The sequence below is a fragment of the Phacochoerus africanus genome, chromosome 1, assembly GCF_016906955.1.
Source record: "Phacochoerus africanus isolate WHEZ1 chromosome 1, ROS_Pafr_v1, whole genome shotgun sequence".
NCBI lineage: Eukaryota > Metazoa > Chordata > Mammalia > Artiodactyla > Suidae > Phacochoerus > Phacochoerus africanus.
This window is the reverse complement of record NC_062544.1, coordinates 58,992,836-59,016,718: the sequence shown is the minus strand read 5'-3', so window position 1 is coordinate 59,016,718 and position 23,883 is coordinate 58,992,836. Positions and strand designations below refer to the sequence as shown.

The window sequence follows — 23,883 nt, the reverse complement described above, 5'->3', positions numbered from 1 at the left end:
TCCTAGTCGGATTCATTAACCACTGAGCCACAATGGGAACTCCATGCACAACAAAATTAATGTTGTTTTCATGCCTACTAACACAACACCCATTCTGCAGCCCACGGACCAAGGAGCCATTTTGACATTCTGTTTTATTATTCAAGAAATATATTTTGTAAGGCTAAAGCTGCTATAGATAGTGATTCCTCTGATGGTTCTCAGCAAAGTCAACTGAAAAAACTTCTGGAAAGGATTCAGTATTCTAGATAACATTAAAAACATTCATGATTCATGGGAAGAGGTCAAAATATCAACATTAACAGGAGTTGGAAGAATTTGATCCCAACCTTTGTGGTTGACTTTGAGAGGTTCAAGACTTCAGTGGAGGAAATAACTACAGATGTGGTGAAAATAGCAAGAGAACTAGAATTAGAAGTGGAGCCTGAAGATGTGACTGAACAGCTGCAATCTCAAGATAAAGCTTACTGGATGAGGAGTTGCTTCTTACAGAGCGACGAAAGTGGTTTCACATGAAGATTGTTGAAATTACAACAAAGGGTTTGGAATATTACATGAACTTAGTTGATAAAGCAAAGCAGGGTTTCAGAAAATTGACTCTAATTTTTACAGAAGTTTTACTGTGGGTAAATATCATCAAGTAGCATCTCTTGTTCCAGAGAAATTGTTCATGAAAGCATTAATTGATGCAGAAAACTTCATTGTTGTCTTATATTAAGAAACTGCCCCAGCCACCTCAGTCTTCAACACCCACCACCCTCATCAGTCAGTGACCATCAACATCAAGGCAAGACCATCCACCAACAAAAAGATTACAATTCACAGAAGACTTAGGTGATGGTTAGCACTTTTAGTAATAAAGCATTTTCAAATTAAGGAATGTACATTGTTTTTTCAGACATCATGCTATTGTACACGTACTATACTACGGTATAGTGTAAACACAACTTTTATATGCACTGGAAAACCAAAAATTTGTGTGACTCACCTTATGGCAAATTTGCTTTATTGTGATGGTCCGAAACCAAACCTGTGTATTTCCAAGGTATGCCTGGTGAGGGCAGCCAAAAAACCCAGAAGGAAAGACGGAGAACATTTTCCACACCTACAAAATATTGAGATAATAATAATAGTGATGTTTATAATAAGGATGGTGACATTTACCAAGCACATGACAAACACTGTGTGAAATGCTACACATACATTTCATACTCTTTTCTTGAAAAACGGTGATTTAGGTATTCAAATTCCCATTTTATAGAACTGGTATATCTGTTAAAAGGACTTGGTATCAAGTCCCACAGAAAACCTAATTCAACAGATTTATACAACTGATATATTTGTATTTATTCAACTGATATATATTTTAAGAGGAGGTTTTTCCTAGAAGAAGTCTCAAGCTCTGTTAATACAGTAACTCAAGGGCTCCCAGGGGCCACAGTGTTGGCACCACTTTCTTCTGCCATCCTTCACCTGTAGACTTTGATTGTTCTAGCTTGATCCTCTGCCCACAAGATGATTTCCACTGTTTAAAAAAATCACACCCTATTACAGTGATGAGCATTAGCGAAAGGGGTTATTTATGCCCATGGATCTCAAGAGCAAGGAAAATGTCCGCATAATTCTCCCACGCTAACCTTGTTTATATTTTCTTGGCCATAAATGGATAACATGTCCATTTCCAAAATGATCTCCAGCAAGAGGTATTCAATTACCATGATCTCATCAGAACAAATCCAACTGTTCTTTGGAGCAAAGGAGAAGCTCAGCCATTTCCAAAAAACATACCTTGACAATAGCCGAATAGAAGCAGAGGTGGAGAGCCCTGGTTGCACCTTAACAAGTGAGCAAACAGGAGTCCAAAAACAAATGGCTTTACCTATTTACCCATTCATAATAATAACCCAAAGTTAGAGCTTATGAATGGCAGAGCCAGGACTTGAGCCTGGATCTAAAAACAAGCACCCTAATGTTTTATGAACTCTTTCCCTGTATCATATTGTAACTTGTTCCTAAATAAGAACTTTTATAAAAAGTCTATATCATTCACAACATACATTTTGGAGTCCTACAAACCTGAAATGCAGATACACTGAATTACATTTGTCCCATCTGCTTAGACTCTTGGCCTTTTCCCATCTCAACCCCCAGCACTGCATTAGAAAAAAACAAGCAAACTTACCGCCCATACTTCCCTTTCCCTCAGTTTTTCTGTGGTTGGGTGCATAGCTACCTTCAAGGGACATGATGTGGCCACCCCTAATTTGTGATATAAATTCAGGAGATATGTTCCAATCACCTTTCTATCAACCAAGATAGCACTTAACAGCTTCAGGGACAAAAGAGGCAGCCAGGTTGTCAAATGTGAATGATATGATTACTGAAGACAAATTCTCCCCCGTTTCAGGTGAAGATTTTCATTCTTTGAACACGCTATGGGCAAGATCAAGTCATAGACATACTGAAGAATAGAATGGTTCAATGAATAACCTCAAGTAGGAGTGCTTACAAGGAACAGTTAGAACAGTTGTCAAGATCAAATGGACAAATTGATCCTAAGCAGAAGTGGGCCTATGAGTCATCTAAAATAAAGCAGATATGTCTGTGTCCTTAAAAGAGAGGAAAAATTCATTACTCTGCTTCTCTAAAGTACACGTTATCATAGATCCTACCCATTTGCAGCATTTAACATCATATCATCAAATGCCAAAATCAGAATTTCATTTTATGACAACATAAAATAGACTATTTAGAGATTATTATTTGTATTAGGAATATCAAGGAACTAAAACAAATATATACAATTGAATTATTTTAGTATTCTATTACATTGCTTCTTGCATTCCTTTGCATTATTGTTTTATGGGTAGTCATATTCAAAAACAAGTGACCTGGCATCTAAACTTAAGATAACTGTGAATGGAAAGTTTTTGTCACATGCTCAATACCCTCATTACCTACATTTTGAGTTTGCTCTGCAATTCTAGCTCCGACTAACTGATATAAAGATGGTATCTTAATTGAGTATGTCTTTTCCCCCACTTTGTTCAAAAGTGCTGCAACCTCCTGGTTATTAGTAATTATAGCACATTGCTATAAGTCATGATACTGGGAGTCACTTTGCCTTCAATGCCCTATAGGGCAATACCTTTACTTTTAACCTTTCTTCTGTGGGATCCAATCCAATTATTCCCAAGGCTAATCCTGGGCAAAGCAGCAGCATTGTTCATGAGAAAATCAACACTTCTCCCCAAACAACAAGGGTACAGTGAGCACTTATTAGTTGTTCCCATGTGATATAAATCCAGAATAACTGTCCATGTGGGAAAAGAGGTTCACAAGTAAGTGTAGAATTGAAGCAGCAGGGTATCAGCTCAAACACAAAACCTGGAGCTGATGCTCACGACAGGCCTGGCTCTCTTCTGATAAGGAAGTAGCCTGCCCCAGCAAGCTCTCTGTCTCTCTGTAAAGAGAATGCTTATTAGGATAAGGAGAGTTTCAGACCCCCAGCAAAGCCCCACCACCCTTTCCCTTACCCTCTGGCCATAAAAAGAAGCAGCCAACTTCCATCGGGGTCGGTGTTCCCTGACCATCAGAAAGTTGCCCTGCTCTGTTAACAGCATTTCTTAATTCAAGAAACTCTCCTTTCTCTTCACCTCGCTATGAGTCTGGAAATTCTTCTTCCTACTTGCACTAGGTCCATGACAAGTCTCTCTCCCTTAATGGGAGATGTCTGATCCTGTTAGTCATAATGAGGACATGTCTAAATTCCTGCCAAAATCCTCATGTTCTCTTGTTAGATTCCTAAATAAATAAAGGAGTTGAAGCCATGATACTAAAAATGCCACTTGTGAACAATTTCAGGGGTACCACATTTTCATGTGTGAATCATTTTCTGCTAAAAGTTGTATTTCTTGTTCCTTTTCTCATTAATTAAACCTGTGGTTATGTTTTAGATGTTACAACTTCTCATCTGTAGAAACTGGATATAAAAGTGAAGCAGTGTGATTAGCAAATGATAGCATTATTTTCTGAAACAAAACTTCACACAGAGGAGAACAATTTCAGCTCAGCATCCACTTAGGAGGTATATACAGTTACAGAGGGCTCAGAATATATGTCTACAAAATGTACAGAAGAGTAGCTCTACATTATATAAGTGAGCTGACTTGTTCTTTAATACCTATTATTCCATAATAGTTGAATGGACTTTAATATAATAAACTATGTAACTCAATCTCTTCTAGTTTAAAGACTTTTTTCAAGTAAATGTTTAGTTAAAGTCCTTATGAAGTTCATTCAAAGTTCAGACTCTTTATGAAAACTACTGCTGCCTGTCTCAAGAAGTGACCACCCTGCCTTTTTTCATAAGATGGTTTCTTGGTATAGAGAAAATATATATTACCTGCTCTGGAGAAGGTGTCAACTCTCTGCTTTCTCTAGCTGGCCCTTGGGCACTGGCCTCTATCCCTGCTAAAGATGTTGCTCAGGTGTGTCTAGCTCAGGTTCTGCTCTTAGCGCTGGTAAGAATTGTGATGACAATTCCTTCTGGGAAATGTGGCCATCTCCCCCTACTGCCAGGGCTTCCCTCCAACAGCTCTTGAACTTTAGAGACTCGGCTGCACTTGATAACTGCAGAGACCGGGTCCTTCACTAAATGAAAGGAATATATGGAATCCAGAGAACTAGAAAAGTGAGTGCCCTTAAATGAGAGGGACAGATTGCCCACGGAAACACAAAGAAAAGTAGATCATGGGTTCAGATATAATCTGGGTAGACAGGGACATTTTCCTCTGGTGGTTTCCATTTTTTCCATGAGATAAAAAAGCAAGGTCATCTGCTTTTAAGACATGGACCAAACTGTAAATATTTGGGCAAGTTTTGTTGATTCTATCAAGCAATGATTCAGTTTCACCCAGTGTTTATATGATTTCTTCAACTTTTAACTAAAACTAAGTTTCTTACCACTGTGTTGATTCTGGTCTTTCGGTTTTTATTTGGTATTCTCCTATTGTGCATTTGTTTTTATTTTAAACAACTTTAAATTCTTTTCAGATGTAGAATGGGTTAATAATTAAATGGATAATGAGTAAGCAGGTAAACAAAATAAATGCATACAATTTTAAAATTTTATAGCTGTTCTTCACCATAAGAAATTTTGTATTAAAACATATAACAAGGAGTTCCCGTCGTGGCGCAGTGGTTAACGAATCCGACTAGGAACCATGAGGTTGCGGGTTCGGTCCCTGCCCTTGCTCAGTGGGTTAACGATCCGGTGTTGCCGTGAGCTGTGGTGTAGGTTGCAGACGTGGCTCGGATCCCGCGTTGCTGTGGCTCTGGCGTAGGCCGGTGGCTACAGCTCCGATTCAACCCCTAGCCTGGGAACCTCCATATGCCGTGGGAGTGGCCCAAGAAATAGCAACAACAACAACAAAAAGACCAAAAGACAAAAAAAAAAAATATAACAAGGAAGAAATTCTGCATTCTATTATATTTCCTTGCATGGAATTTTGAGAGCAACACATTTTTGTTTGCATATCTTTGCTAGCATCATAGATTCCAAGACAAATGTACTACCTTTTCAGCATCCTGACACTGAACTTGCCTCAGATGGTCTAATTGAAATATTGCAATAATCCTTAGATAAATATTTTCAGAATGATGAGCTTTTTCCTTCTCATTTTGATGAGGAGAGATACAGGCAAGGGGTAGCCAAGAAGCTTGCCCCTGGTTTTATATATTAAAAACAAGAAAAAGAATTTTGAAACAAATCAAAGACCTCGGTCAAAGTCATAAAATTAAACTCCTTTTGTCCTTCATCCCACTATGATCTTATATGCTCATATAAAATTTAACGAAGTAAAAAGTAATAAAAGTGACAAAATCGAACATTAAGTAATACTTAATTGCAAAGTCAAAGGTATTAAGGGACAAGTGAAAACACAGACAAATCTGTGGTCTCTATAACATCACACATCACATCCCATTAGGAAGGCCAGCCGTCTAATGTTTATATGATCAGCATAACCGCCCATAACAAAAATTACTCATTTATTAAGTACTTACTTTTAAAAGCAGTTTTTAAAGTATCATTTAATTTTACCATTGGATCAATATTTTAATCAAAGAAAGTATGTAAACTGCAGCAATATTTTTTGGATCCACTTCATAAAGTAATAAAAATAGAAACAAAAATAAACAAATGGGACCTAATTAAACTTAAAACCTTTTGCACAGCAAAGGGAACAATAAACAAAACAAAAAGACAACCCACAGAATTGGAGAAAATATTTGCAAATGGTGCAGCTGACAAGGGATTAATCTCTAGAGCATACAAATAGCTCAGGCAGCTCATCATCCAACAAAACAAAACAAAACAAAACAAAAACCCTCAGTCAAAAAATGGGCAGAAGATCTAAATGGACATTTCTCCAAAGAAGACAGACAGATGGCCAAGAAGCTCACGAAAAGATAGGCAATGTCGCTAATTACTAGAGAAATGCAAATCAAAACTGCAATGAGGTATCAGCTCATACTGGTCCACTCATCAAAAAGTCTACAAGTAATTAATGCTAGAGAGGGTGTAGAAAAAAGGAACTCTCTGTTCCCCTTCATTGGTGAGAATGTAAATTGGCATAGCCTCTATGGAGAAAAGTATGGAGGTTCCTAAAAAAAGCTGAAAATAGAGCTACCATATTGATCCAGAAATCCCACTCCTGGGCATATATCCTGAGATAACCAAAATTTGAAAAGATACATGCACTCCAATGTTCACTGCAGTACTATTTACAATAGCCAAGATATGAAAGCAACCTAAATGTCTGACATAAGAATGAATAAAGAAGATATGGTACATATATGCAGTGGAATATTACTCAACCATAAAAAAGAATGAAATAATGCCATTTGCAGTAGTAAGGATGGACCTAGAGATTATCATGCTAAGTGAAGTAAGTCAGACAGTAAAAGATAAACATCATATGATATCACTTATATATGGAATCTAAAAAAAATGATACAAATTAACTTTTTTACAAAACAGAAACAGACTTATAGACATAGAAAACAACCTTATGTTTACCTAAGAGGAAAGGTGGGGGGAGATAAATTAGGAGTTTGGGATTAACATATACACACTACTACATATAAAATATGTAATCAACAAGGACCTACTTTGTAGCACAGGGAACTCTATTCAATATTTTGTACTGACCTACATGGGAAAATAATCTGAAAAAGTATATATGTGTGTGTGTGTTTGTGTGTATATATATATTCATATATAGTTGAATCACTTTGCTGTACACCTAAAACTAACATAATATTATAAATCAGCTATGCTCCAATATAAAACAGAAATTAATAAAATAAGAAAAGACCAACCACATGAGTAAGTAGGGGGGTGTTGGGTCACATAGTTATTACTTGACCTGGGGACTGAGTTCATCCTCATGGGCAATCAATCAATCATGCCAATGAACAAAGTCCCAATAAAAACTCTGGATATTGAAGCTTGGGTGAGTTTCTCTGGTTGCCAATACTCTGTATGTGCTGTCACATGTCAACACCAGGAGGACAACTAGTCCTGACTCCTAGGCAATAGGAAATGAAAACTTTGTGTTTGAAACCCATCAGTTTCTGACCTATGTGTGTCTCCCTTTGGCTTATCCTAATCTATAGTCTTTGCTATAATAAGTCATAACTGTGAGTAAAAAACAGAAGACAAACTATATCTGAAGTATAAATAGTCATAGACAGAAATGCCTCTAACAAAGCTAATTTTCACAGCTATGCCATACAGATTTTCTTAACTGTATTTATCAGACGAGGATGAGGATCAGTACATTTACCGGCTCTTTCTTCACAAGTTTAGAAGGAAGAAAAACTTTCCTGCTATGGGTTAAAGTAAGAAAGCTTCTCTTTTCCTATTTTCCAGTTGGCATGGCCACTGTGAGTGACTAAGTGGTGGTAGCTCACGGCCTTTGACCTCCAGCGTCTATGTGCTCATTAAGATGGTATGGACCTGAATCTTGCTCTCACTCTGGTTCTCTCTCCTTTCTTGCTTACATGAAATAGGATGGATGAGTTATCCTAAGGACCTAGTCATATTTCCTCTTTGCTCTTTTTAAACATTGCTTGGACCCTGGGGAGCTTGTAATACTTTAGGATTGACAGTAGACCTAAGGGCCTTGAAGGAAAAGAGGGAGATATTTGGGCCTTAAACCTAAGTTGCATCTTCCAACTTTATGAAGGATTCTTATATTATGGTATCAGGAAGTAGTCTAGTTCAGAGTAAAGTGATGAGTTGATTTCCCATTTGTCATTGTCCCTCTGAGTGTATAAATCCCACAGGTCCCTCCTAGAGAGAAGGCATGACACGCCACAGTAGAAACGAGTTACTTCTGGATCTCCTGGCCATAATAACATCTTGAATTCCCCTCACTCCACAGCTCTAAAAAGAGATATATAGAGAGCTACAGCCAATATTTGGGATTCCTATGCCCTATTTGAATATGCCAAAACAGGATGTGAACAGGCTTGACATCTGTCACCCCACTGATTGCCAAGGTCAAATATACCAAAACATAGTCCAGGTGAGTAGCAAAAGAAGAAACAATTTTAGATGATAAGCCTCTAGTACATTCTGTATTTAGATAGCAGAGTAGATGAATTAGCTGGCCTTCAGGGGCAGGAAAAATAGTCTCTGGCTTAAAATTGCATAAAATGATGGAGGTCTTTATTTTTAATATTTCATTCAGTTATGGCTTAAGTCAAAAAGGCCAAGCTGTAGCCTTAAACTAACCTGCCACTTAAGTAACAAACTTTAATTTAAAATTTGAAATTCATTTTTCTATGCATTAGAAATGAACAGAATTTAGTTCTTGAAAATAGTTGGCCTGCTTCCAGAAAAATAAATGTTAAAGTTCTTGGGAAAACACTTTTGCTCTAGAACAAATTACGGAACAACATCATATTTAGAAAAGTCTTCTGCAAAAGTAGCCAACAGTGTTTTTATTCTTTCATTTAATAGCTTTTGCTTACCTCTTAGATAATCCTTTTCAGCCTGTACCTAGACTTTTTATGGATCCAGGTACCCATAGTTATTACCTTCATTCTACCATCCAATTCTAGCAAGAGCAACAATGCTCTCTACATTTATTTTTGCCATCATTTAACTCAGTTTATTAAGTTTTGAAACACAAAATGAAATTAGGCACATGATATTTTAGCAACCCGAGATTATCAAATTATTCATGAGCAGACAAAGCTAGGTTAATATTAGTGCTAAAGAAATAGTCAATGTTGTAGGAGATACGGAGCAAGGAAAGGAAACCCAGGTCTCTGCATTCGAGGATCGTGACCATTTGTTAATATTTCCACCTATTGCTATAAAAGACATTCCCTCAACATTTAGCATCTCATAATAAACATTTCATTTGGCCCAAAATTTTGTGGTCAAGAATTCAGGAAGAGCTCAGCGGGTGGTTCTCACTTGTGGCCGCGTAACGGCATGCGTGGTCAGATGCTGGCTGGGGTCCTGGTCATCTGAACATCTGAACATCTGACTGTTAAGGACGTCAAAATGATGGAACCTCAGGTCTCAGCTGGGGCTGTCACTCGGAGCAATGGAACAAGGCCTTTTTGTATACTGGGCTTCTTGCAATGTGGCCTCTGAGTCTTGAGAGAGGAGACCCTTTGGGAAGGATCTAGACAGCCCAGGTTCTAAGGGGCAAGGCAGGAGCTGGGTGGTTTCTTCTGATCCAGCACTGGATGGAACAGTGTCATTTTCCCTCAATTCTATTGGTTACAAGGTCACCCCAGCTGCCAAGAGAGAGACATAAGACCTCACTATTTGAAAAAAGGAGTGTCAAAGAATTTATGACATTTTAATCTGCCCCCAATTGGTCAATTAGCTACCTAAAATCCAGCCTCTCAGAATGCTGAGACGAATCCTCTTCAGAAAAGATACAATCCTTGGAAGAATTTGTTTCAGAGACTTTCGTTTACCTATCTACTCCTTATAGCTTGAGTAGAATGATTATTTCCACTGGGATCATAGGAAAAAAAATAATCTTTTTTCTCTTTGTTACTCTGTTTATAGGTGTACACACAATGAAATTCTTGGAAAGTTTGAAAAGATTGTTTTATTCACATTGATTTCCAGGAGAAAATTTTCCATCTGCTCTTTCACACCAGGGATATTATTTTCCACCAGATGTGTTTAGTGTAAGCGGTCAAGTAGTGTCATGTTGTTTTTCTGAATTGTTTTAGGTGAAATATTCATGTTTTTAAAACATATTTTTGAAATAACTCACCTTCATCAAAAAGAAGTCCTGCCAGCAGAAAATGTTATCCATAAAGTGTGATACAGCAGTTGCTTACATATAGGACTCTGTTTTTTGTTTGATAAGATCTGTGGATAGAAAGAAGGAATCTAATCACTTCAAAAATATATCTAGTTTCAACAACTATATATATATATATATGTATATATACATATATATATATATATATATATATATATATATATAGTTTCAACAGGTAGACTTAAATGATTGTCTTTTTGCAATTTTTTTCCCCACGTTTGAATTTTCCAGGGAAACTTCAGCTTTGTTTGGTTTGAAATCATGCAGTGGCATTTGCCCCAGGTCAGTCAAAGAAAGAAAAAAAAAAAAGAAAAGAAAAAGGATTGTTTCAGGCTGGGCATAAAAGTACTATAATAGCTGTTTTTACCTTCAAAGTCAGGCTTAAACAGGGTTCAACAAGTCAAAAACAAAACAAAACAAAAAAGACAAAGAGTTTATTCTCATCACTTCTGGCCAGTTGCTTCTCAAATGTTAACGTGCATAGGAATCATTTGGAGAACTTAACACACGGATTCTCAAATAGTAGGTCCTGAATGGGGCTAGAGATTTTGCATTTTCGAAAACTCCCAGGAGAGGTCCATGCCACTGGTTAACAGACCACATGTGGAGCATCATAGAGGTACACTGAAATAGCAATAATTAGATTTGACTGGGAGGGAGACATTGGGCAAGAGAATTGGCAGAGACTTGTTCCTTGTTTAGATGGACTGCCAAGAGCAACGCACATTAAAATATTTAAAAATCTCAGAGTTCCTGTTGTGGCACAGTGGAAATGCATCCGACTAGGAACCATGAGGTTTCAGGTTTGACCCTTGGCCTCACTCAGTGGGTTAAGGATCTGGCGTTGCTGTGAGCTGCATGAGCTGTGGTATAGGTCACAGATGCAGCTTAGATCTGGCATTGCTATGGCTGTGGCATAGGCAGGCAGCGGCTACAGCTCTGATTAGACCCCTAGCCTGGGAACCTCCATATGCCACAGGTGCGACCCTAAAAAGCAAAAAGCAAAAAAAAAAAATTAAAAATCTTAAATGTTTGATTCTTAAATAGCCAATTAATCTTTATTAATGGTAAAATATGTATATATACTCATATATGGAAATACTGTCAGGCTTTATGAGTTTTTGGTTTGTTTGTTTGCTTGCTCTTTAGGAAGTTCACAGCAACGCAGGATCAACGTGGGATCTGAGCCACGTCTGATCTACACTCACTGCAATGCTGGATCCCCAACCCACTGAGTGAGGCCAGAGATCGAACTCGCACCCTCATGGATACTCGTTAGATTTGTTTCTGCTGTGCGGCAATAGGAACTCAATTAATGAGTTTTAATGAAACAAATTAGGTGCAATATAAAGCATTGCATTCACTCATAATTGCAGTTAAATGCACAATAAAAAAATAATTCAACACATTAGTAGCTCTGAGGAAGAAAATCCATTTTCCTGACAATAAAAACAAACTGATTACAATACCTGGCTTTGATTGATATTGAAAATAACAGTATTTAAAATGCTAGTATTAATTATAATGGATTTTGGCAAGTTTCTGGACCAATGTTTGTTTTATAGACATAGAAATAAGGATTTTATCTTTACATGTCTTTCCTTTAAAATATGTATTCTACAAAGAGGAAATGTAAAGCAAAGCATAATGAAAGAGACAGACAAAATGAAGAAAACAAAAACAGCCCAAAACCATTGTTAACATTTTGGTATCTCTTTCCATACTTTTTAAAAATAATCAACATATGGCTTTTTTTAATTTTTAAATTTTTTTTTACTGATAAGTTAGATGATCGTTTTTCTGCTTAGTACCCCATTAACATTCCATGCTAAGTATTTTTCTACATGTTTAGTAGATTTATAACGTTTTATTATGGAGTTATTTCATAATTTATTTAATAATCACTATAGGAGTTCTCACTGTGGTTCAGCAGGAATGAACCCCACTAGGATCCATGAGGTTGTGGGTTCAATTCCTGGCCTCGCTCAGTGAGTTAAGGATCCAGCATTGTGGTTAGCTGTGGTGTTCACAGAGGTGGCTTGGATCTTGCGTTGCTATGGCTGTGGTGTAGGCCAGCAGCTACAGCTCCAATTTGACCCCTAGGCTGAGAACTTCCACATGCTTTGGGTTCAGCACCAAAAAGCAAAAAAACAAAACAAAAACAAAACAAAACACTGTATAAGTTGCTTTTATCTTTCACTATTTTGCAACATCGCAATCAACATTTTATTTTATTTACTTATTTTTAGAGAAGTCTGTGCCTTTATTGGCCCACAGGCATAATTAATATTTTAAGTGTTCATTTTTTTTCACATGCTGTCCATTTTTTCTTAGGAAAAAGTCTGGTGATTGGCATAACTAGTTCAAATGGTGTATATAGGTTTTTAACCTCCTTGCACACATCCTTTCAGAAAGATAATGACAAATTATTCTCCTGAAATGTACAAAATTTTATTCCCTGTGGGTCACTATCTTAACTTCTGCCAATTTACCATTTGATAAATGAGACTTCTCATGCTGGCAAAGTTGCTGTGAAAAGGCCATTATCGTACACAGTTAGTTAATGGAGGAGTAAATCAGAACAATATTCTTAGAAAACAATTTTTAGTTGAGTATTAAGAGCCTTGAGAATGTCCATACTCTTTGACCTGTTTCTGAGAATTTAGTCTATAAAGCAACAACTCCAAATGTGAAGAAATAACTGTACACGAGAATGATTATCCATGTATTTTAGTAGCAAAATCCAATAAACAAAATAATTGTCTAAAAATAATTATGTTAAGGCCTCTATTCAAATTATTATACAAGGATTAAAATAAATATTTACAAAGAGTGTAAAGCAGACATATAAAAAGGCTGGGTGGAAGGGAATATACCCTGGTCATTAAAGAGTGGTGCAATTCTCACTCCACAACTCAAAAAAGGGACATTTACATAGCATCAATGGAAGTGTCACCCCCTGGAGTTGTGTAGTGAAGTGACACAAGTGAGATTATTGAATTTTTCTTTCTCTTTTTTTTATTACTCAAATGGATTTATCACATCTGTAGTTATATAATGATCATAACAACCCAATCTCACAGGATTTCCATCCTACAACCCAAGCACATCCCCCCACCCCTCAAACTGTCTCCTCAGGAGACCATAGGTTTTTCAATGTCTGCAAGTCAGCATCTGTTCTGCAAAGAAGTTCAGTCTGTCCTTTTTTCAGATTCCATATGTCATTGAAAGCATTTGATGTTGGTATCTCATTGCATGGCTGACTTCACTTAGCATGATAATTTCTAGGTCCATCCGTGTTGTTAAAAATGCTGGTATTTTGTTTCTTTTAATGGCTGAGTAATATTCCATTGTGTATATGTACCACATCTTCTTGATTCACTCCTCTCTTGATGGACATTTAGGTTGTTTCCATGTCTTGGCTATTGCAAATAGTGCTGCAATGAACATCGGAATACATGTGTCTTTGTGAGTCATGGTTTTCTCTGGAGAGATGCCCAGGAGTGGGATTGCCGGATCAAATGGTAGTTCTTGACTAGCAGACAGAGGCTAAATGAGGGGATACCCAAAGGGAATTTTCAGGAGGAAGAAACAAAAAGACTAACAGCCAAACAAGGAGATGTTTACTGAATGCCCAAAATAAAGAGCTAGGTACTGAGAAACAAAATATAGAATCAGAAAAACAGCACTACACCTTGGGATGGCTTCGCTACCTCTTAATACTAAGTAAAATAATACTATGAAATAATGGAACTAGTTGATATTTCAGACCACATACACAGCTTAATCTCTATTTAAGATTGTGTTTCATCTGATAGCATAAAATCTAGTCTGATCAATTCAGGGTAAATGGATTTTGCTTCCATTGTTTCCAGAATGAATTCAGTGAAATCAGGACTTCCTACAACAAGAGGCTAACTCCAAAATGTCCACAATCCCTCTAGGCTTCACACAAGAAATGAAGTAGCCTCTGATCACAGAGTCCCAAACCCATGTAAAGGTTTTATCATCTCTCATACTCACACACAGGGCCTCAACCCTGTGGCAAGAGAAAGAGGGGCAGGTGCAGGGACTCTTCTGTTTGTGTTCCCTTATTCACTTGCCATCTTCTCTCAAGCTAGGAGGCCTTTATCTAGACTGTGGTGGCAAAACCGTCTAACCTCTCACTTATCTTCTTTCCAGCCTAGCATTTGTGGTCAAGTTATATAATTTCAGGCCCTTGCAAGTCAAAAACCTTGGCTTTGTATTATTGGTGCTATTAGGGGAGCATTGACTAAATCTGCCCACCTTGGCCAGGCATGATATTAGACACTTGCATGAGTTGTCTCACAACAGGAGGTCCCTGGTGCTCCCAAAAGGGAGAATTTGGGAGGAACAAATAGAGGGGAGAAAACAACCAACCTTCCAGGATCCTTGGCACTGGAATCCATCTTGGCTGAGAGGTGCGTTTGCCACCAAGAAGGACCCTGAGAGCAAATATGGGCTGAGCAAGACGACTGGCCAGAGACAACCAGGAAACTAACCCCGTTCCCATAAAACCTGAGACTGTGAACCACTTGGCAGAGAAGTCCTCCTGGGTTCCCTTACCCTACTGCTCTCCACCCAGACATCCCTACCTAATAAAGTCTTTTGCTTCGTCAGCATGTGCGTCTCCTCAGACAGTTCATTTCCCAGTGTTAGACAAGAGCCCACTCTTGAGGGCTGCAACATCACCGAACTGAACTTGGGTCTGCTTGCCCATCACTCAGCAAAGCCAGTTTACTGACACCAGTGTCAACAAAAGAAACATACACAACCTAAATGTTGAGAGTTATGTTTTATTCGATGGACATTCTTACGGCTTCAAGCTTGGGAGGCAGCATCTCAAGCAACCCTGAGAAAACTGCTCCCAGGAGGCAAGGGGGAAGCTAGGATATATAGGAGTTTTGCAACAAAGGGGAGGTAGTCAAAACAAAAGATGACTGTAGATTTCTGTTAATAAAAGAAAACTAGATGTCTCAGGTTAAGGAATTTAGTACAATTCTATATGAGAAGATGCAAGAGGCTGGGCTCACTGAAATTATTCCATTGATATGCACCTCAGCTCTCTTCAGCCAGTATTCTCTGTTTTCACAACCTGAGCTTCCTCAGAGCTCACCGCTGCAGGTGGCTGCAATTGCTAATGACTGTGACATCCTTTGTTTCCTGATATGGCAGGCAATATTTTATTTCTCACTTGCTTGACTGATTTTCTTTTCTTTCAGCATTCCTCCACTTCCCTAATTAGTAATTGCTTGAGTCTGCTCTTTGAAAGTCAAGCAAGGACTAGGAGACTTGTGTCTTTTTCTACAAGCATGAAATGGAAGATACAAAGGCACTATATACCAGGAGGAGCCCATAGAGTCTTACTTAGCGTCTATTCTTCCTTTTTCTTAATACACTTCAATCCTGAGAGGTTCTGGGGTTAGACAAGAAAGGGAATAGTTTTGGATAGAGAGCTTAGTCAAAACTTGGCAGAGGGATTCAGTTTCAGGAGGACTCATTTCACTACTCCTGGGCCTGAAGACAAGAATTTGACTCCTTAGGTCTCACCACATATGTCAGGGCCTTCTCTTCAGTAATCCTCACTGTGGTCCGGGGTATGAACAGGCGACTGGCACTTAGCCATCTTTCTTGACACAGATTGAATCATGAGCCACTGCAGCTGCTAGACCTCTGGAAGGAGCTCAGGGTGGAGATCAGGAGTGAGGCCCTCTGTGCTCTGGGAAAACTGGCAGAGCAGGTTTTCGGATAGATATTTGCAGGAGAAGATTTTATGAGCCCAATTATGGCATTTCTTCATGCCTAGAAAAGCAATAAAACCCTTCACAGTGACGTCTGCTCCTCGTGACTAGTATAACCTTCATGAGACTAGCCGTGACCTGTAAAATGCGTGCTTAGTTGCACACACTTCCCCACTTCACCAAAATCAGATATATACTGAATTCCCCCCTTGCCTCTTAGGAGTGGTATCTCAGAGCTATGTGAAATGCCACCTCCCAAACCATGGTCCTCATTTTGCCCCCAGTAAAACTTAACTCTCAACTTTTAACTTGTGCATTTTTTTTTTTTTTGGTCTTTTTTGCCATTTCTAGGGCCGCTCTGGCGGCATATGGGGGTTCCCAGGCCAGGGGTCTAATCGGAGCTGTAGCTGCCGGACTACACCACAGTCACAGCAATGCCAGATCCGAGCCGTGTCTGAGACCTACACCACAGCTCACGGCAACGCCAGATCCTTAACCCACTGAGCAAGGCCAGGGATCAAACCTGCAACCTCATGGTTCCTAGTCGGATTCGCTAACCACTGAGCCATGACGGGAACTCCTAACTTGTGCATATGTTTAAGTTGACAGGGAGAAGCCTGTTTTCAGGGCCTGGGTAAAGTTCAACACTGTCAGCCAGTGTCTAAAAGAGTGGCGGCCATAGAATAGGCACCCAACAAATGTTTGTTGAATAGATGAATTAATACCCCTTAGGTAAGGAGATAGGTGAAAGGGCAAGCAAGGAATAGAAAGGAATGGGAAGGAAGATCTACAATGTTCTCCTCAGACACTTCCTTTTTCAAAGCTTCCTTTAAAAATAAATTTAACTTTGGAGTTCCCACTGTGATGCAGTGGGTTAAGAACCCAACTGCAGCAGCTCTGGTCACAGCAGAGGCTCTGGTTCGATCCTCATTGGGGTGGGTTAAAGGATCCTGCATTGCCACAGCTGTGGCTGGCAGGAAGTTCTGGCCTGGGAACTTCCATATGTCATAAAATGAAAAATAAGGGGAAAAAACCTAACTTTGTCCTCAGGGGTTATGAATTCATTATTAAGCTCTCTATAAAAGTTTTCTCTTGAAAGAATCGGGGGCATATCCATAACATGCACAATCCTTGTATTTCTTACAATTTATTCCAGAAGCTGCTTAAACATTTATACATGCAAAATGTTTCACAAGCTCTCAGCAGAGATGCCACTTTAGAAGTACAAGTATTCAATTCAAGTCAGTCTCCCAACAAAAGCAAATGTGTCTGTTTACTTTTCCCCATTGTTCTTAAAAGAGGAAGAAAAGGAAGACAAGCCACACCCCAGTACCTGGCATCAGTGTTCCTTTATATAATACCACTGAGAAGAAATTGGTTTGGAACTTTTGAAAGGCTGTGCTCCTCTACTTTGCTTCTAGAAGAAGAGTGCCCATTATAAATCATTATCTGTACATTTCCTGGGTTCCTACTACATGACTAGAAAGTTAATCTTTCTCCAAAAGTTTACTCCTGAAATCCTGGAGTTATATAATAAACTTTTTTTTTTTTTCTTAAGAGCCACAGGAACTGTGACATATGGAACTTCCCAGGCTAGGGGTCGACGCAGGATCCCAGCCATGTCTGCAACCTACACCATGGCTCATGGCAACGCTGGATCCTTAACCCACTGAATAAGGCCAGGGATCAAACCCGCATCCTCACGGATGTTAAACAGGTTTGTTACTGCTGAGCCACAACGGGAATTCTCATAATAAGCTTTAAAATGGTGACTTGATCTTGTATTTGGGTGGAAAAGAAAATAGGCACTTTGCAGTCAGAGAATAATTCCTTTTACTTCAACTATCTAAAGCTTCAGAGAGACAAAGGAATTTCCATTGCAACTCTGAAGTTTAGCTATTGTGACATTTAATTATAGGAAATTAAAATGTGACTGACTTAAAATATAAGCCCATTATTTACTTCTGAATACACAATGGTTTAAAGTCTTTGTTGTTTAAAAAAAAACACAACCATATGTGTCAAACTATGAATTACACATTTAACATATGTTAGCAAGGCCTTATTTTCTGAAAAAGATTAGTTAAATAAATAAGACATTTAATTAAAATCAAACAATTATAAAGTACTCAACAAGGGTGCTTTCAAAAGCATTTGGATTAATGAGATTAGACTAGATTAATATAAATGCCAGAGTAAATAAAAGTTTTTTTCAAAACTTAATTAAATTTCCCCAGGAAAAAAAAATTTGGCATGATTTAAAAAAAAATTCTCTTCCTTCTTTCGATCTCAAAATATTTCAATCATATTTTTTCTCAGTGCATTGGTAGAGCATTTGGAAATGATCTAGTAACAGAAAATGGTATTATGTGTGTGATTTGAATTTACTGCCATCAAGCGGTGGTGCCAATTGTTTATAACTAGAGGAGTAGCTGTTTGGGTCTGGAGGGTTGTGCCTCTGGCCTTGAGGAAGTCGGCTAGGGCATGCAAAGCCTCCTTCAGCCCTTCGCAGGATGTTCAATCTCTGTGAAACATTTCTCATGAAAGTGCATCTGGACCAACTCTAGCCCCCACCCCCCGCCACCCCCTTACTTAAAGCCTCTTTGGCTCCTTGAGGTTTGACAGCTTGCTGTGGGATCGGTCCACACACACTCATTCTAACCCCAAAGGCTGCTGTCCATTTTTCCTCCTTAGCACCTCACTCTGACCTGCTCCCTATTTTGTGTTTCACAATCCAGGCCCTTGCTTTTTCCTGGAGTCTCACCTGGGCAGCTCTGGTTTTACTTATTTGCTAACTCAACACGTACATGGCACACACTGTAAGCTGGGCCCTGTGCTAAACACTTACCAAGTACTAACAAATATCAACTCATTTTATCATGATGGCAACCCTCTGGCAGAGTTGCTGTTGTTATCAAGCCCATATGATAGATGAAGACATTAAGAAACTTGAAAGACTAGGATTCACAGGCAGCCTGATCCAGAATCTCTGCTCTGAACATTTCCAGGTTATACCGCCATTCCCATCCAGGACTGGAGGACAGGACATGTTCCAAACAGTCAAGTTTAAGCCATACACATGATGCCAGATATGTGACAACCCAAACATTTAAGACACATAGATTCGTGGAGCATGAACCAAATACTATCGTTTAAGATAAACAGTAAGAGCACTTTATGAAGCATTAAAAATCTAGAATCCAGTTTGATTCCTTGCCCACTTATCCTTAACTGTTCCTTTGTTTTATTTTTCCCAGTCTAATGTCATACATGCTTTTGAAGAGCCATTTGTTACTTGCATTGAGTCTAAACCACTATGGAGGTTGGGAGAGATTTTCCAAGGGTTTTATTCTCATCTTTGGGGTTAGCTCAGCATCTAAGTGCTTCTTATCCTTTTCTCTGGATTTTAGGTTCACTTATTTCCTATTTTTCCTCTTTGCTTACAGAAGGATTTACTCAAAGCAGTGGTTCTCAGATTTTTGATCTCAGGAATTCTTTACACTCTTTATAAAGAGCTTTTGTTCATGTGGCTTGTATCTATTAATATTTACCACCTTTGAAATTAAAACGGAGAATTTTTAAGTATTCATATATATTACATATATATTAGCTTAACATATATATTAGTTGTTAATATATTTCAGGGTATATATGTATGACTATATAATTCATAATTGCACATAATTATAGTTATTTACTTTAAATATAATTATATAATAGATGCCTAATATATTAAAATTATGTATAATCCATTAATGTATAATATAATAATAAACCCTTGACATATTAACATAAATAACATGTCTTTGTGAACAATATATGTTCAGAGCCAGAAATATTCTGTGGGAAGAATGACATTGTTTGCATTGTTGCAAATGTTTTTAACCTTTGGTATTAAACAAAGATTAGATAGCAAGATTCTCATATCTGCTTCCATATTCAACATGCTGTGACATCACATGCCATAAAGTTCTGGAAAACTCTGTGGTACACTCATGGGAGAATGAGAGTGAAAGAGGCAAATAACGTCTTAGCATTATTAGGCAAACAGTCTTGACTTTACTGACCCCCTGGAAAGGTCTCTGATGACACTTTGAGAACCACTGATTTCAAGAGAGAAAAAGTGGGTCCCCTGGTATTCTGTTCGCAGCCTGTCATTCATCCTTTTGACAATGTGGCAAAATGGAAAGAGCAAGAGAAAGTGAAGGGAGACCTTCCTATACATTATGAGCAAAAATGTACTGTGATTTTTTCCCTAACTTTGAAAAAGAAAGATTTTTATTTTATTCTGCTTTGAAGATAAATGAAAGAGCCTGCCAGATTTTTTTTTTTTTCAAGACCAGAATCTCTTTGAATAAGTGAACATGATATGGATTTAACAAGAAAACTGTCAGTCGGTTTGTCCTAGGAACACTTAGCAGCAGCTTGGAACTTCTATAACATGCCTTGGAAGAGAGTTATAAATTTTATCAGAACTATTGTTAAGAGAGGCTTTTGGTTTTAGTGCTGAAATTTAGTTAAGAATAATTAAGTGCATAGACTAATTTAGAAAATTTAGTTAGAACCACACCCAAAGGAAATAAGAGTAGCAAGAGACTCAGGTTTACTATAAATTAGACATTACTACCACTATCACCACGACTAGTACTGCCAATCAAAATAGTAATATTGTGCACTATAGAGATATAACTCACCGTTTCACAGTTTCCAGATTCCCAAAAAGGCACCAGGGGTCTATACGAAAACAATTGTCTATAACCTGAATTTTACATTAGAAAAGGTGTTGCCTCAACAAAGTCCCTGGACAAGTAGAATCCAGAAAGAGCTGGGTGTGACTTTTCCTCCAAATGCTTCATCTTGCATTACTAAGTAAACGAGGTCCAGAAGAGTGAAGGGAATCACCACAAAAGACACAACATCTCCAGACCCTAAGTAGATAAAAGATGTTTCCATTACCTTCCTACACTTGACTGTATCAACAGCTCACAGTCCCACCTTGCTATATGCAGGCACTCTTCTAATTTGATCAGTTCCATTTAAAAAATAATTTCTTTCAATTCTAACACATTTTCTTCTTTTTTAAAAACATATTTCTAAGTTCTTAAGAAAGACCTAGGCTAGCTGATTTTCAATTTTTTTATCTGCTCATATATTTAAGGCAATACATTTTCTGGTAAATGTTGCTGAAGTTACATCCCACAGTTTTTTCTGTGTAGTTCTTTAATTGTTGCTCAGTTCCCAATATTTCATAATTTTGTTGTGACTTTGTCTCTGATGCATTGATTATATAGAAGTGCCTGTGAGTGTGTGTGGGTGTGACTGAGCACCTCCGATTAATTTTCAAGTATACGTTTTGTTTGCTTTTTATCAAAGTCCATAGCTTACATTAGGGTTCATTTTTTTGTGTTGTACATTCTATGAGTTTTGATACATACATACTGACATGTATCCATCATTATAGCAACATGTAGAATATTTTCACTGCCTCTAAAATCCCCTGTGTTCCACCTATTAGGCCTTCCCTCCCCAAACCCCTGGCAATCACTGATCTTTATATTGTCTCCATAGTTTTCCCTTTTTCAGGATGCCATTTATGTGAATCATATAGTGTTTTGGCGCCTTTCATTTGTTTTTATGTTAATTTCCTTGTGTCAGTTATAGCACCACACAGGTTGTATAAATTAAAATCTGACACACAGTATTGTCATTAAGCTTGGGGTTTTTTTAGTTGTTGTTTGGGATTTGGGGTGAGGGGGGATGACTTTGCCCATACCTCCAGCTCTCTGGAAGATTAAAAACACACAAAAGCACCTAAGTTTATCAGCATTACTGAGGTGGTCAGTGGAGTCTTCTAACCTATGAGGGCATACTTTGATGCTCCTGGCTTTATGTCAGGGGCTCGATTCAGTTCTTCCACTTAGCAGAAGCTTTAGAATCCCAAATTTTGTTAAGCCCAGACATGGAATCAACTTAGTCACGTCTGGTTGCAAAAGTGCCAATGGATTTATAGGTTTGACGGGGAAGGCATGGGCAGATGAAACACTCACTAAGAAAAATTGAGCAGTTGCAAGAATTCACATTCTATAAAGGAATTCAGTCACCTGTCATGTTCTCTTGTTGACTATAATCGCATAATTAGCAAATAAAAATCACCATATCAATAATTTTCCATCTTTGGTCTTTCCCCTCATTAGCTATTTCCATAATATCAGTAAAACAACTGAGAAAAATACCAAGTCAACATCCAATTGTAATTGGGTGAATTAAAAAAAAAAAAATCGAAGTGTTATTTCCTCCATCTGATTCTTGACTTTTACCTCTCTTGCCGCATCTTTCACTCCCACCCCACACTGTGTGTGGTCATTCATGACAGTTCAGCATGGATATCAATTCTGGGAGTCTCAGTATTATACAGAACTCAAAACTTCTTTGATTTTCCCATCATATAACATCTCTTGACCACAGATTTCACCCTAAAGATCAAACTTAACCTTTTGTAAATTTTACAATGAATAAAAGTTAATAAAAATTTGTACTCTTTTTCCCTTCATCAGCCCCTCTTCCATTTCCAGGATTATAATCCCTTTCATCATACTCAGGTCCCACAACTTCCCGTCTCCCTTTCCTGCAAATCTCTTTTAAGAAATTAACATAAAACTATGGTGTAACGGCATAAGGTATGAGATGTGATCCCTTAACTCTCCAATGGCCTTCCGGTTAATAGAGGGCTCTTGATTTGCAATAGCTTTAAACACTTTAAGACAGGCAGATTTTAGAATTATATGACAGACATTGGGTTTATAATTTAAAAGTCTTCTTGTGTAATTGCAGCCTATCCCATGCTACAACCTGTACTAGAAATAAGCACAGTGATTTCCTTTCTCTCCACTTTTTATGCAGGGCTTTATAAATGCATATATACACGCATGTATATATAAAAATATGTGTGTGTATTTATACACACACCAAAGAATATAGCATGGAAATTGCTAGTGATTAATATGAAAAAACAAAAATAGAATCTGTTCTTTGGATATGACTTCCTGATACAGGATATTTCCATTTTCAACTGACAAATAATTTAAATTCATATGCAAAAAAATTTGTTCTCATGAACCTTTTGTCAGAAGAAAAATTCCATCTTCACTAATGAAATAATGAGACTTTCAGAGCAATGCAACTTAATATAATTCTTGGTCATCACATAACCACTATTTTAGCATACATTATAATCATTAATTTCCTGATAGCTGTTAAAATTCTGTGTTGTCTTTGGAGATGCCCTAAGCATCTTTAATGAGAATTAGTTGGTCAGCCAGTAGGAATTTAACATAAGAAGATATCCATCTGGTAAATATATCAAATTAACAGTACTTGAACAATGAGTTCCACTTTTCAAACGCTAATGAGGCATAAAAATTAAGTTTCTTAACAAATATATATGCATTTTCATTACAGTCTCATCACAGGTTGCTTTCCTCACAACTGAGTGGTTTGGAATGAATACAGTTTTTGAAGACCTGTTATTAACTTGGTGAAACACCATAGATGATAACTAAGAAGAAAAGTGAAGTTAACTTCATGCTTCATTTAAATGTCTGGGTCCCTTTGGTACAGCTCTATCCGATCTTCTCAAACTTTTAGAGGATTTGACAATTTAACCACATGCTGAGATCAGATATGTACGAATACAGTATAAAATTGCTAGTAGCCAGGGCACATATAGAGCTTACTTTGGACTGGACTTCCTTCTG

General features: G+C 37.8%; 1 long non-coding RNA gene across 1 annotated transcript in view; it reads right to left on the bottom strand.

Moving 5' to 3' along the window:
* Positions 1-994: 994 nt before the first annotated feature.
* The window catches only part of LOC125111857 (uncharacterized), a 32,470-nt gene continuing 9,581 nt past the window's right edge, over positions 995-23,883 (bottom strand). Inside the window, exons 2-3 of the long non-coding RNA XR_007130962.1 lie at positions 10,317-10,414; positions 995-1,105 (exon numbers count right to left, since the gene is read on the bottom strand). This is a non-coding gene — a long non-coding RNA (uncharacterized LOC125111857). The remainder of the gene's footprint in view (positions 1,106-10,316; positions 10,415-23,883) is intronic.